We start from the raw sequence: 16,396 nt of genomic DNA on the forward strand, positions 1-16,396 counted from the left end.
TAACAACAGCTTGATTGAATAGAGATTAGTGACAACAATTGGACTGTATGATATTATTTTCTCAAATTATTTACTAAATTATTGTATATTAAAAGAAAACATGAAGCTCTTAGCTAAATGTCATAAATAGCTCAGTAATTACTATTTGAATAAATGAGTAATATACAAGGACTAAAATGTAGTTTGCTTTGATAGTCAGGATTTCTGTTATTTTTTTTTAAAGTTTATTTAATGATTTTTGAGAGAGAGAGAGAGAGAGAGAGAGAGAGAGAGAGAACACAAGAGAGGGAGAGGTGCAGAGAGAGAGGGAGACAGAGAATGTGAAGCAGACTCCAGGCTCTGAGCTGCCAGCACAGAGCCCAACACAGGGCTTGAACTCACAAACCATGAGATCATGACCTGAGCTGAAGTTGGACGCTTAACTGACTGAGCCACCCAGGAATCCCTCAAGCTTTCTGTTATTTAAATTTTTTTAATGTTTTTTTCTATTTTTGAGAGAGAGTGAGAGAGACAGAGCATGAGTCGGGGAGCGGCACAGAGAGGAGAGACAGAATACAAAACAGTCTCTAGGCTGGGAGCTGTTAGCACACAGCCCCATGTGGGGCTTGAACTCACTCACTGTGAGATCATAACCTGAGCTGAATTGGATGCTTAACTGAATGAGCCACCCAGGCTCCCCAAGCTTTCTGTTAGTTAGCTTAGTATATTCTCATGGAATCTGACAATCGGCAAAACTTCTGTAGAATCAACAGGAAAAGTGGATCCCAAACTATATTCATAACCAGCAGAGCTCATCATATTCCATATTTAAGACATTAATCTATGTTTGTGTGACTTAATTTTTGTATAAGGAACTACTTGCTCTCAAAATAATAAAGTAAAACTCCTCAACATAAAATGCAATAGTCTGTACAACTTGGACCAGCAATTCATGTCATTCTTTGCTTCTACCTTTCTTTACTCTGCCACACATAAATACAAAATACAAAATATGCACACACTTACTTTTCTAAAATCCAGATACTTTATTTCCTGAGTGTGCTCTCTAGACTTGGATGCTATTGCATTTGATCATACTATTCCCTGATATATATTTCCTTTCCTTCTATTTATCTTAATAAAAATCCCACCAGCTCTTATAAAAACCATCTCAAATAAAAGTATCTTTAAATACTCAATAAAAACAGATTTCATTATTTTCTCTGTTTCTATAAGTTTATAGTAACTTTAGCATGTCACTTGTATTTAATAGTATTTTTTGTTTTAAGACCTGATTTACAAATACACATGTACATGCCTATGTATGGGCACATGCACACACACAATCTCTCAAAATAGATTAGTGCAGGACTTCAGTTCTCATACACATTGAAATCACCTTGAAAGTTTTTAAAGAATACTAATGCTGAGGTCTAAATCCCAGAGATTCCTATTTAATTTCAAGGGTAGTTTCAGTATACAAAATACCTTTAGGGGTGCTTGGTGGTTCAATCTGTTAAGCATTTGACTCCTGCTTTTGGCCACGGGAGATCTCATGGTTCGTGAGTTCAAACCCCATGTCAGGCTCTTGCACTGACAGTAGGAAACCTGCTTGGGATTCTCTCCCTCTCTCTCTCTGCCCCTCCCCTGCTCATGACCTCTCTCTCTCTCTCTCTCTCTCTCTCAAAATGAATAAATAAACATTAAAAAAAAGATACAACTTGCTTTAAAAACCAATCTGGGTGTTTCCAGTGCAGGGCCAGGGTATGATCCACTGAAGTAGATATGTTTTGTTTTGTTTTTTAATTTTTTTTTTAATTTTTTTTCAACGTTTATTTATTTTTGGGACAGCGAGAGACAGAGCATGAACGGGGGAGGGGCAGAGAGAGAGGGAGACACAGAATCAGAAACAGGCTCCAGGCTCTGAGCCATCAGCCCTGAGCCTGACGCGGGGCTGGAACTAACGGACCGCGAGATCGTGACCTGGCTGAAGTCGGACGCTTAACCGACTGCACCACCCAGGCGCCCCTAGGTATGTTTTTATAAGAATGAAAGAAGTAGAGGGGCGCCTGGGTGGCTCAGTCCGTTAGCCGTCTGACTTCGGCTCAGGTCATGATCTCGTGATTCTGAGTTCAAGCCCCGCATCAGGCTCTGTGCTGATGGCTCAGAGCCTGGAGCCTGTTTCAGATTCTGTGTCTCCCTCTCTTTCTCTGACCCTCCTCCGTTCATGCTCTGTCTCTCTCTGTCTCAAAAATAAATAAACGTTAAAAAAATTAAAAAAAAAAGACTTAAAGAAGTAGAATGAGTAGGAAAAGCTATTATTTATTATCTTTTGTAGAGAGTTGCATAGGGCATCTATTCTATTAAGGTGTGTATTAATGCAAATGTTAGACTTATCTAAATGTGAGTGCTTGAAGAGAATATGTTCTCTTCTTTGATTCCTCTGACTCAAGGCTTCCAGCTCAACAGTGCAACCACAGCAACATTTGCCTCAGGTAACATAAATAGATAAAAAACAAAAAAGAAAGGAAGCAAGAAAGGAAGCAAGCAAGCAAGAAAGGAAGAAAGCAAGCAAGCAAGCAAGCAAGAAACCAAGAAACCAAGAAAGCAAGAAAGAGAAAAGAAATAACCAAAACCATATAGACTTCAGTATCTAACCAAAATGTAATAACAAATTTCCTCCTTTGCCTAAAACAAAATATGTGACCTAGCAATTTCCAGAAGATTTTACCTGGAGAAATTTTGCATGCTACCAACATAAAAGTGGGAATAAGGCATTATCATTACTAGGTCAAGTTATCTTTTAATACCCAGTAGAACAATTTTCATTCCATACAAAACCTCACCTTCAAATTTGCCATTGGTTTTATTACCTATAATTTCTGTTACCCCTCAAAATAAAGCTAAGAGGTTTAATAAATCTTCAATGATTGTATAAAATACAAAAAGACTGCACATAATTTTCTCTTTGACCCTCTGTTGAATCCTTTCACTTGAGAGTTAATTTATATTGATATTATATTGACATTTGGTTTTTTTTTTTGAGGTGGACATTTCTCCAAAAAAAAAAAGACAAATGAATAGAAATATAAATGTCTTCCCAGTCAGTACTGAAACCAACTCCTCAGTTGTTAAGTGAATTAATGGAAAGATACAATGATTTCTAATTATGACAGAGATCATATTTGAAAGTAAAAACACAAACAAATAAGCAAACAAAACTTATAATTAAGAAAAAATAAATACTGTGAAATGTAAGAAGAGACTCAATTAAAAGGTTTCTGTATTCCTTACATTTCAAAGCATGATTTCTGTTATAATACAAATAAAGAAACTATTTAATTTAAATGATTTTAAAGAACATAGATGAGTTTCATTAAACATGAAAAGGCCAAAGACATTCTGGGCCATCAGATATAGGTGGACCATTACAGTAATTTTGAAAAAGCTAGGAGAAATGAAAACTGAAATTAATGGGCTCAAAGCCAGAAACCTGGCTCTAGGAACGAAAATACAGTTCTCTACCAATTCAGGTATTCTTCTACTGGGTCATATAATTTATACTTCTAGCAATAATATAAAATAAATGAGAAAACTAATAATTATATAATACTTCCCAGATGATAAATGTTTTGTCTATATATTATACTTTTTGAGAGAGAGAGAGAGAGCGCACGCACTCATGCTTTCCAGGGATAGGTAGAGGGAGAGAGAGAGAATCTTGAGCAGGCTCCATGCTCAGTGTGGAATTATAAAACTGTAAGTATTTACAGTATCACTTTTCCTCTTTTGTTTCTTAATGATACTACAGGGCTGAAGATGTAATTATTGTTTCTTACATTGCTTTACAAACCCAGTTTGTTAAGCCCAAAAGGACACAGTCATAAGGCTAGATTATATTTTTGACATATATTACCTTTACATCATGGAAGGATATGGAAGTTGACTATTTGAAGACAAATTAATAGGAACTTTTTAGTACAATGTGAACCGGGTATAGCAACAAACAGGGGATGTTGAGGTACAGAAGCTCTAGCAATGCATAAAATCATTACCTCTGTAATCCTGAAGGAACAGAGGGAAAAAGGGGTGTCACCAGAATCCAGTGAGAGCTTGTGTATTTTAAGAAAGACTAGTTAATGGGAGACATAGTTGAAAAGCATCTTGGACCCTATAAATCCCAGACTAGAAATGAGTGAGAAAATAAACAACCTGGCTCTATTTTCCTCTCCTCTAATCTCCTGCCATTTCTGCTCTTTGGTCAAATCCATCTCAAAGTCAGAAGGCAAGGGCACCCAATTGATGTAGTCCCTAATAGTCAGTCTCCCAAGACACAGAACAGGGCAGAGGAGGGCAGGAAGGTTAACTAGACATTTTCCAGATGACCCCCATTATGTATTGTGATGTAAAATCATCCAGATAAGGCCAATAGGGAAAATTAATGGGTTGATCTAGTATTGATGTGCTTGTGTACATGAATAGATGCGTTCAATTAGTGTAGATTTTCATTAACTCATTTATTTTTAGATTTCAAAAAGAGAAGACTTTATGTGAGGAAACAAATGATAAGAAACAGATCTTACTCTCTCTAAAACATTTTTGAAGTAAGGTTTTAGAGGAGTAATGTGTTTCCTGTGTTAATGTGTTAACCTGTAACCATAGCTCATCAAATGCTAGAATTGCTCTTTTTCCTGACTGCTGACAGGGTACCAACTCCAGTACTTTGAGTAGCTTATTGTTAAGTTGTATTTTAAGCCTCCAAACATCTTCTGAATTATTGCTCCTATAAGTTATTGATGACTGTATTTGGAGGACAACTTTAACTCTTCCCATTAATCCAATAGTTAGCTATATGCTGCTGTTCTTTCATTGCTGTAAGATTATGAGTAATCCCTCAGTTCTTCACTGCAGAAGTACCCTACATTATGCCTATGTTTTTTTACTCCCTCTAGATTTATTATAAAATAATAAATGATTTCTAATACTACTCAGAATTTAAAAAATTACTATTATTAGATATGAACTTCATTACCTAAATGTAAATTATTTTATTTTATTTCATCTTATCTTATTGACTGGTTTACTGATTGGGAGAGGGAGAGAGCTGAAAAGCTCTACAAGGCTTCCAAAATTTAAGCAAAGTACAATTAGCCATGAAAGATTTGTATTTACCCAGAATACAGTATGCTAAGCAAAAAATATTTGTCCTGTATTCTGCAGCTTCAGGAATTCGAACTAAGGAATTGTTCCCAAGTCCTTTATTTCTTCCTCACTACCAAGGTCACTTCCTCTTAGTTTCCTTTTCTTCAAAAATTCCTCCCACTTAACTTGCCTAGGTCTCTCAATTCTTATTTGCTTCTTTTTTTTTGCACAATTCTTCCTCCCTTCCTTCCTTCTTCTTTTGTTCTTTTTCTACCTTCCTTTATTTTCTTTCCTGTCATCTTATTATCCTATCTCCTTCTTTTACCTTGTTTTTTCTCCTTACTTTCCAGATTTATAAGACAATATTTTATGTAACATTCAAAAATAACAATATAAAAAGGCACATCAAGAGCAATGTCATTATGAAGTCCAAAATTCATTCAATTGGTGCTTTATATTTGCTGGATATGTAACAAATATTTGATACTAAGCTTCCTAATAGTTGTTGTTTTATAAGACACATAGTGCCTTCAATGTAAAATAAAAAGCCAGCCGAGATCCCAAAGGGTGGCACATTGACATATTCTTTTTTTCTACAAATATATAATGAGCACTTATATGTGCCAAAAATTGCTCTAGGTTCCAGGATAAAGAATTTAACACAGTAAGGAATATCCATGCCTTCGTGAAGGTTACATTTTTGAAGGAGAGAAAAACAATAAACACAATAAATACAAATAAGGTATGCTAGATTGTGATAAGAGATGTAGAAAAAATATAAAATGTGAAAACAATCATTTGGCCTAACTAAGAATAAAACGTGGTTTATCTAAGGAATTAATAGACACCATGACCTTTAAGCATTTTTAAAAAATATTAGTTTTTCAGTTTATTGATAAGAATTGAACACCAACCCCTCAAATACCAATGTTATTTTTTGCAAACTAAGAACAGAATTTCCAAATTCTGCAAATTCTGGAGATTGGTTTGGCTTTTCTTAGGGATAATTAAGAACTTTAACTAAAATCCAGGCCTATATTAAATGGCTACCCAAGTTTTTAAAGAAAATAGTTATCTTTCTTTATGACTGGAAATCTGATTGTTAGCCACTGCAAAAATTAATAGACTTAATAACTGTTAAATCTATTTCTAACACACTTTTACTGTTATTTATTAACATGCACCATTTCACAAAGATGAAAAAGCAATGACAGCAACAAATACATTTAAAAAACAACACATTGAGATATTTTCCAATCACTCAGTGAAACAGGTATTTTTCACAGGTTTCAAATAATTTTTTTCAGACAATGAAACTCATTCTTGTGTTAATTTTATATTCTAAAAACATAGATTGATCCATATTATTGAAAGCCCTAGTAAATAAAAAAAAATACTTTTTAAAAGGGTGCAATTTTTGGCATTTAAAAGATATAGTTAGAACAAATGCATATGAGACTGTGCCAGTCTCTTCGGATTGCTAAAAAGGAAACATGAAACATGAAACATGCAACCTTTTGTCTTACACTTTTTAATTTCTGTAGTAGGGGTATGAATATTTTTCTTTATTCTTCAATTTGGGTTAGAGTTTGAGGAATGTGTTATCACTTTATCAAACTTTTACAACCAGATACATAATAATGAATAATGCATTGTATATTAGTATAACTCAACAAAGAATAATAGTAAATTCATGTGGTGAGGGGTAAAAAGCCTCTCTGACTTCTCCCCTGGCTCTCTTCCAATTTACAGCCTGTATACAGCTCTATTAGGCTATAGTTCCACCCACACACCTTCATGGTTCTAGTGAAAGTACAACAAAAATACAGACATTAATGTGCAGAAAAGTTACATCGTATTCCCATTAGTATCATTATTTTCTAAACTACCTAATTTCATATATGTGATGATGTAGACACATTGACTCTGCTGGAAACCCTCAGTAGAAGAAGTCACTTGACACATAGTTTCAACAGAAATTACAGGATGTGAGACAAAGGCAGAGCACAGCATTAACCATTTTCCTTGTTCTGATGGTGGAAATTATCCACCCTGGGCACTGAGTTTAATTGCTGCAAACAGCTTCAGAAGGCTGCACTTTCATCCCCATTGTAGGTCAATGAGCATATTTGCATGGTAGAAATTATTAGCAACTAGGCCTGTCCCCAGGAGAGTATCCATGATGCTATTCACAGACCATTAACAACAGAGTTCACCCATGACCAGCGGAGACTGCGAAGAAATGCTCTCTCCTTGGGAACAACCATTAGTGGACAGATGCCATTCTCTTCAGACATATTTGTTATTTACTTGTATAACTCTTACAGATTTTTGTGAAAGTTTTAAAAAAACTAAAATATTCATGAGGCATATTACTGGAGTATATTCTAACTGTTTGCTTTTAATAAAGCTGTTTTATAATCCTTATGATATAGAAATGTGTTTGGATATCTTTGGTTCATTCTTTCTTTTTTGTTTAAACTTTTGTTAAGTAAAATTAGTGGGCAGAGACATTTAAAAAGTTTGAACAAATCTAGTGATGCCTTTTCCTTTCATAATGAAATTTCTCCTAAAAAGATAAAGCTGAAACCAACAGTATAAGATTCCTTAAATAGATTGAAGAGTAAACAAATTTAGTGTCCTGAGAAAGAAATAATGATCAACACCTAATATCCAGAATGTATCACACTGGTTTGTAAAATATATACTTCCCAACTTAATTCTTTGCAAAGGAAACTAATGCCTCTTGCAACTGAGATATTAAATATCCATGCAGGGCAGATAATCTATGTCCTGCAATATCACATTAATATTTGGGATGGAAATTTACTGAGATAGAATGATGTGACTTTAATCAGTTTGACAAATATGAACAGAAAGGAAAAGTATAGTGATAGTTAGTTAGAGAAAAAACATTGCCTAACTAAAGTTTGACAATCATAGTGCCAGAATTAACTTTCAGAGATCAGCTGGTTTTTGCCCTGCCTTAGAAAAAGAGTAAGTGTACCACTTCATAAATAAAGAAAGCAATGTCTTTTCTTTCCCCCCAGTCACTGCCTTACTTTGGGGAGTCATTGCCATTTACAGCTCTGTCTTGAGTCATCACTTAGTACATTGAAAATCTTCCAATTGAGTCACATTGTCTTTCATATTTGTTGCTAGACTCCTTTGTAGTAAGCCATGATTTTTCAGTACCGTGAAACATCATCAATGTGCATGTTTTACTTGCTTTGCACCAAATTATGGTTCAGAGCTTATCATGTTGGATAATTTTAAAGATATTTTACTCCAAATGATCAGTCCTAAGGGACCTGAATTCTCATTTATCTTGACTCTATAAAACAACTATAATGCTCCTTTTATTGTTATTACTAGACAAGCACTGAGATGGCATTCTTCTACTCCTTAGCCTCCTCCATTCTCTTCCATTTCCTCTCTGACTGCATTGTATAGCCATTCCCCAAAGCCTTCTTGGTAGTTAAGAATAACTTTCCTAGGTGATACCAGAGTTTCATTATATTTTTCCATTGACCCAGCGGCATGAGAATTATGAAATGTAAGATGGATGTAACTAAAAATCCCACCGAATAATTATTGTAGAAGGTGAATAGCACTAATGTTTTCTAAAACATCTAATCTATAAATTCAAGAATCATGAGCCTGGGAAATGTATCCTCACATACAATAATAAAACGTTTCTCTCCAAATTAATCATCTTTTCAGTGAAGTAGAGTCAACCTAACACTAGGTGACTGGTTGGTCACTGTAAGATATGGTAGTATATCAAGGGGACATGAATGCTGATGCCGGCATGTTGGACCTTCAGTCATGGCAATAAGCAGAACTTACTTGGTGAACCCAAATGTATGGCATTTAAGTCCTTGATTTCTGAAACAGTGACTGCTTTGGAGTAGGATTACTTGCTTCCACAACCTTGAAGATGGTGTTCACTAGAACCCAATCGAGCTGGCACCCTGATCGTGGACCTTCAGCCTCTAGAACTGTGTGAAATAAATTTCTGTCATTTACAAGCTACTGAGTCTTTGATATGTTGTTATAGCACCTTGAAAGGACTAAAAGAAGACGTGCACAGAGTGGGTCTTTTCCTTCATGTGGTTATTAAATGTTTTACCCCAAAGCAGCTTCTTATGAGACTCAGAATATAGAATGATTTTGAGTGGTCCATCCACTCATTCCCAAACCTCCTTTATTGCTTTTTATTCTCCAAGTACTAGGAGCCTCATAAACTCTCACTTAGATACATGCTATCTTCTGATGATAAGCTAGTCACTATCACTCTAGAATAAGTTGTAATATAAAGCCAGATAACTGACCTACAGAGAGAACTCTGAGGAAGGATTGTAAATATATTGTTTTTGGCTTTTGTATTGGGAAGGAAGATTTTCATCTTCCTAATATTAGAAATTCTCCAAATTAAAAGGAAGAGTTAAAGTAAGAGCAGCAAATTGTAAATATATTGTTTTTGGCTTTTGTATTGGGAAAGAAGATTTTCATCTTCCTAATTTTAGAAATTCTCCAAATTAAAAGGAAGAGTTAAAGTAAGGGCAGCAAAAACTAAAATGACTAGTGTTCATTACACCAGATTTTATCTTTGATAAATAACTTAAAATCAACACCAGGGCTTCAATATATACAAAGTATACAAAGACAATAGATCTTTGGTCTATTCTAATTCAGACCATTTTATCTAATTCTTCTTATTTATTAACTTTTAAAAGAAAGAATCTTAACCTCACTTTTATGGTAAAGCAATCATTCATCTGGCCCTAGAATAAACATAGATGACTTTCTTCATCTAAAGTTGAAAGATTCAACTCTTAAATGTGGTGCATTTTTGTATTTGAAATTTAAAGCACAGGCAAAAAACAAAAAACAACAAACAACAAACAACAACAACAAAAAAACAACCCTCAAAACTTTTATGCAGAGTGAAATGGACACAAAAGATAATCTAAACACAATGTGACCATGACAACCAAAGAATTCTATCTCAACAGCACTAAACAAGACTTTTGCTTAATTATATCTTCTTAATATTTCATCAATACCTTAGTCACCATGTACTGGAAGAGTTGATGTCATAAATACCTTGAATATTTTCTGTAAATTTTTATACAAAATACACATATACATATATTTAAATATGTCTTAAATGTATATATGAAAATATACGAATATAAATTTGTCCACATATATACCATTCAAATGGTTCGAGTACTCATGTATGCTTTCAGGTAGAAATAGCAGAAAGCTATTCTGGTTGATAGCTAGACCAGTTGATAGCTGGTCAAGCTATTATGGTTGATCTAGAAATATTCTGATAGTCTAGTAAAAGGTGAATTGAATTACTCACCAAACCAATACTGCTCACTCCAGGACTGTCTGAAATAAAAGGGAACAAACAAACAAAGAGTAAATTGTTTTATATAAAAAATAACTACAGTCATATTTGTAAAATGTTATTCACAATAGCTGCAGATTTGTGTGTTTAGAGCCTGGTGGATGAGGAAATTTACAAAGATAAAGGGAGACAACAAAATGAGCCAATAAGATAATAGAGGGACAGGGGAGATAATTTCCTTGATGTAAAAATACCGGTATGTTTCTAGAATGGGCAGAATTTAAGGTTCTGTTATGTAGTGTATTGTAACTATACTTTGTCATCTAGAAACATTTAGTATATTTCACCTATACAAGGACACTATGGAGGGATGGAGAAAATAAATATATCCTGAACATGAAGAAGGAAATAAGAAAACGACAGGCACTGGAAATGAATTACTGAAAGAGGATTGCCAGGGATTATTGGCATTGGAGGAGCAGGTGGCTGAATGGATCAACCAGGAAAAATTTTAGTTATTCATCCCTTTTTCTCATCCTCCAAACTCTTAAAATATGGAGACGATATATGCAACTTCTCAGATTGTATACAATAAAATTTTATGATATTGTACCTAAAATCTGAAGGCAAATGTGTCCCTAAAACTGGATTTGTGACATATGTATGTCTGTTTATGCATATGACTGCACAGACATATATGTGTTTATGTTGATGTTCATTTCAAGCAAACACATCTCTTTATGACTAGGTTAACTACTTATCTAACACTCTTATTTGCATTCACACACATTATTTTGAATGTAAAAGATTCTTTGGGAATTTTTGAGGGAGAAGGAGATGACAAACAACCATTGAAAGATTAAGTGCAGGATCATCATACGTTTTCTGATTCAGTCTTCATAGAAACCTAAATTTTGAGAATCTTCCACAATATTTAGGCTATAATTTAGTAATATTTGTGTTAGATATTGTCTTAATAATGCTCTGTAAGAAAAAAACCCTCACTTATGTACAATAATAGTATCCATTGATGCATCTAGTGTGATTGATATGTGAGTCCTAATATTAACAGCACTTGCCCACATGTCCATAGGTCAGCTGGCTGTTGGTTAACATGACAGGTTTCAGTTGAGATGCTGAGGTAAATTTGACTGCTTTGTAGATCTCACCCTCAACAGTCTCATTGGTATGTCTTTTTCATGGTGATAGCCGAGAGAAAAAAGCACAAGTGAAACTGTCCAAATGCTTTATCAAGTCTCTGTTTGCATCATACCTTCTAGAATTCCATTGACCAAAACAAATCACATGACCAAGACCAGAATCAGAATTGGAGAGATTGCAAAGTTAAATGATAAAAGGTGTAGATCCAGGAAGAGATGAAAACTAAAGGCCTTTAAGGAAATTAATCTACCACATCATAAAATTATTTTTTTCTTTATTTCTTTTATCTCTAGCTTACAAAGAAGAAAAATAATAGCACTCAAGGACAGAATTTATGACACCAATGTCTTTTGAGAAACTTACATCCTTTATAATGTAAACCACAATAATTGAAACATAGTAGATATACAGTAAATATTGTTGATATTCTTGGAATTCAGAAAATTTTGTAAAATTTATCTGAGCCTCTGAAAGTGGAGGGAGATGTAGCCATACTTCTGATATTGTTGGATGCAGTGTTTCCAACTATGGTGCCCACAGTACCTGTTCTCATTGTTAGCCATTCTAGGTCAATGAATTACAAAACAAACAAACAAAACAAACAAAAAAAAAGTTGAATACTACCAAACTAATCTCTTGTAATTATATTAGCATCAAATAGACTGAAAAAAAAATGTCCAAATTTAGAAGACTTAGTTCAGCAAGTGACTTCTTTACACTTTCAATTCCAGGTCATGTTATTCTCCTTCACCCTGCTAAGCACTAGACTGTTAAAAATTGAGTAAGACTCCTTAGAAATCTACCTATGAGGGAGATCTTAATCTAAGGTATCTTTTAATGCATTCTTGTGATAAATTAAAGCATGCCAGGAGGCTTCTTTTAGGTTCTATTTTCCACCTTATAGCAGTAAATTATGTCTTTTTAGGTCACCTGACTTTAAAAAGTGATATAGTCAGAAACATTTTACAAAATTTCTACTAAAACTGCAATGGTTGTTAACATGGGAAATGGAAAGACAGAAATGGTGAACTTAAATTGTGCTTTGAATATTTATTTGACCATCTCATTATCTCATTTTAGAGTATGAAAAATATCACAAGTGAAACTTTCATCTTCTTTCTTTTCAAATATAAAATGTAATATAATATTTTAAAGATAAGCATAACGCAATTTAACCTTTATTGTTTGTTTTTATGCCCATTAGGTGCCAGGGTGTAATAAAGGGGGAAAAGAGAATAAAAGAAAATTAAAACCTGCAGCAATATTTTAACCTTATTATTATTTCACCAATTATAAACAAACACTAACAGTACAGAAAAGTTAACTGTTAAACTGGTAACATTATGATTAGAAGGTCAAAAAGAATATATAAAAACTGCTAGAACAATTGTGGAAAATTTTATAGAAAAAAATAGTGCATAATTGAGAGCAATCTTCAAAGCAATCTGGAATTTTATAGTCACTTTAATTTAGGGAGGGAGAAATAAGTTGTATTTTATAAAGAAAAATTCTGGATTAATAAATTTGACTAAACTGAAACAAACATTTAAAGAAAGAACAACACACATTTTTAAGTATTTTACTGAGCATTATATGCAATAAGTTTTAAGTAGAAATAGTGTAGGAAATTTACCATGCTGTTCTCTTTGACTTTGATGCCTCTGACTTTCTTAAACCCTAAGAACCACTCCTATTAAACTTACAGTATCAACATCAAATACATATTTTCTGAGAGATAATTACTCAGACAGGAAAAAAAAGACTTACCTATTGCTTGTTTTGCATTGTAATGCTTGGCAACACTTCTCACTATTAATTTTGATAGAAATTATTTAGAAAAAATAAATTATGAATCCTTTCTTCATTTTATCTACCTTTTACTTTCACTGCTCTTTGAAATCTAGTTAGTGAATAATCCAGCCTGTAGAACTAGTTTACCATCTTTTCAATATTCTTCTCTAGTCTAAACAAAAGTTGCAAGTATGTCATTGGTTTATTCACATGCACAAGACCTAGGAGTCAGTACCATTTTTGCTACTTCACACTTTAGCTCAGGATCTGGGATACCACAAACAAGTATGGGTTTTTACCCACTCTGAACACTTTCGTATTATATTTCGCTAGCAATCTAAGGACATATTGTCTTTCTTGCTTATTGCACTGTGATTATTCTCATTTCCCTGCTTGATCCCATTTTATTCCATTTTTATCCTAGGAATAAAGCAGTGTTCTAAACTCTAGACAATGGGTGGAACATTGGCATTGCTGGAGAGGAAAAATTTTTTTCTTTAACTTTCAAGGTTCTTTTTAGCTGGTCTAAGAATTAAATTGACATGAGGCAGGTTAATAGGAAAAATAAAATAAAATAAAGTTTGGTTACATGCACACAGAAGACCAGTAATAAAAGTGAGACCCAAAGAATTGATCGAGGCATTCAGCTTTAATAAATTTTAGATAAACAATGAACCCATAAATCTGAGAAATTGACAGGGCAAAGAAAACTTAAGTTTAGGAGCTTCAATCAGTAAACAGAATTTGGGAAAGTACAGTAAATTAGTAAAAGTATCAAGATTTGTTTAGATAAGCTTCCTTGGCCCTGCATTTCCTGTCTGTGACAATAAGGATGTCTCTCTACCTACAAACACTTTTCACATGGTACATTTCACATGGGAGCTTTATTTCCTGCTTTCTGGGATCATTGTTCTTTTTCACACTGGCTGTTTCTTAAGTAACTTTAATATGAAATAATAATTATGCCATTGTGACATATTTTGTGGCAGCCTGCACTGGCCTACACAGCATCTTAAAAAACCTTCTTTTGGGTAGATTTTGCCTGATTACCAGTAAAGAACCCAAAATGTTTTGAAAGTTCTCTTAGGATGATTTTTGCCATCTTCTTGCCATTCTTTAGTATTCTCCATTGATATGCTTTGTACTATGATTTGGATGTCTAGTAATTATCAGGAGTATCCGACCAAAGGAACCATAAAAAGCAAAATGAAAGAAGAAATATCAAAGATGTAACCCAAAAAGAAATTTCCTTAGATCAGGTCACAGTGCTAGTGCCTTTACATAGATTGGATCTGGAAATGATGTGGAAAACCAAAAGGTTCAAGAGTAGTCAGAAGATAGTTTGAAACATAAGCTAGAGGTGTGAGCTGAGAATATAAAAGCCAAATTGGGAATGTCAGAGTCAAATTGTCAAAGTGGTAATAATAGTAAGACTATTGACTCTAAATCAAGGAATTATGGATGGAATGTAGAAGTAGTGAAGTTAAAGCAGTTAAAGTGATATTAGCATATTTTATAATTTATTTCATGAAAATTCTACTATGTGTTATCAATTGGAGAATGGTTTATTAATGGGAAATAATAAAATGACAGATGATGGAGATATCTGTCAGATATTTAAGATCCGGTCTTGTCTGAAAGTCTTGAAGTCTGAAAAATTCTTCCACTATTAATGCCATCAGGATGATCTGGGCTATCCCATATAGAGTTGGAATGTTTGAGGAAGGTATTATTTCAGATAATTTTTAAGTGTTTGCTCAAGATTAAGTTGTCTAAATTATTAATAAAATAGCACATATAACAGTTGGAAACAAATATAGGGATGAAAAAACTGCTCAGTGGTCAGTACAATAATACCCTCAGCAAAAACAAACAAACAAACAAAAATTCTAGGCCTTGGTAACACTGTACATTTAAAGAGCTTAAAATTATTCATTCCTACTCTAATTTGGGATTAGTATCATCTAATGTTGTAAAATATAATAGTTATCACCATGAAAACAATCCTATAAGATGATCTTCCAAAAATATTCTTCAAATATTGTTGAAAACTTAAAAAAAAAAACACCTTCATACCTAAAACACATGCAGTAAGAATGTAGAATAACTCTTCTCAAAGATGGACACAGATCCATGGACCAACTACCTTGAGGAAGCCCCAACCTTAGAAAAATATGGTTGGTCACCGGGGCAATACTCTAATTTTGTCCATGTTAACAAAATAAGAAACCTACAGAATTTTTTCTAGCTTGAAAACCAAGGAGACAGTCTATCATTTCAGCCATATTCCAAGGAGTAGAGGAGTCTACCTAGTCTTAATTAATTATGGTTCAAAAAATATATGTATTAATCCAATCTAAACGGCAGCTAAATAAGGCAATAGAGTTTCAGCACTACTTGGTCAATATTCAGAATGACTCAGAAGAAATATCAAGGTCTAAAGTCTACAGAGGGAGCATATTATACCAGAAAAATTAGCTATGAATATACTTTATTAGAAGTTAATGTGCAAGTACTTTGTCTCTAATGTGGCAGAGCTATGATGTGCCACTGATGATAATTCAAGCGAATATACACATCACAGAGACTTTAATCCACCAATATCTTACTTTTTCAAAAGTAGTATACTTTTCTATTCTTAATAAAAAAGTTTTATTAAATACTAATTTATTACAAAAACATCATATTTCTTATTAAATCTTTCAATATCTATACACTATTCATTCATCTTTATTTTAAATTCTGTTCCCAGTTCTTTTTTTCTTTCTTAACTTTCCCCTCCATTCTACTACTGCCCTTATCTTCATTTTTTGTTGTATCTACTCATTTGTTTTCCTTTCCTTTTTTCTTCACAATATTTATTTAGCACATGCTGGTGTTTATCTAACATGCTAGTCAATTGTGTCATTATTTTTATATAATACATTACATCAACACATTAATACATATAAATTAATACAA

General features: G+C 33.5%; 1 long non-coding RNA gene across 1 annotated transcript in view; it reads right to left on the reverse strand.

Moving 5' to 3' along the window:
• Nucleotides 1–3,262: 3,262 nt before the first annotated feature.
• LOC123379911 overlaps nt 3,263–16,396 on the reverse strand; it is a 307,334-nt gene continuing 294,200 nt past the window's right edge. Inside the window, exon 4 of the long non-coding RNA XR_006584949.1 lies at nt 3,263–10,524. This is a non-coding gene — a long non-coding RNA (uncharacterized LOC123379911). The remainder of the gene's footprint in view (nt 10,525–16,396) is intronic.

Source organism: Felis catus, chromosome C2 (genome assembly GCF_018350175.1).
Source record: "Felis catus isolate Fca126 chromosome C2, F.catus_Fca126_mat1.0, whole genome shotgun sequence".
NCBI lineage: Eukaryota > Metazoa > Chordata > Mammalia > Carnivora > Felidae > Felis > Felis catus.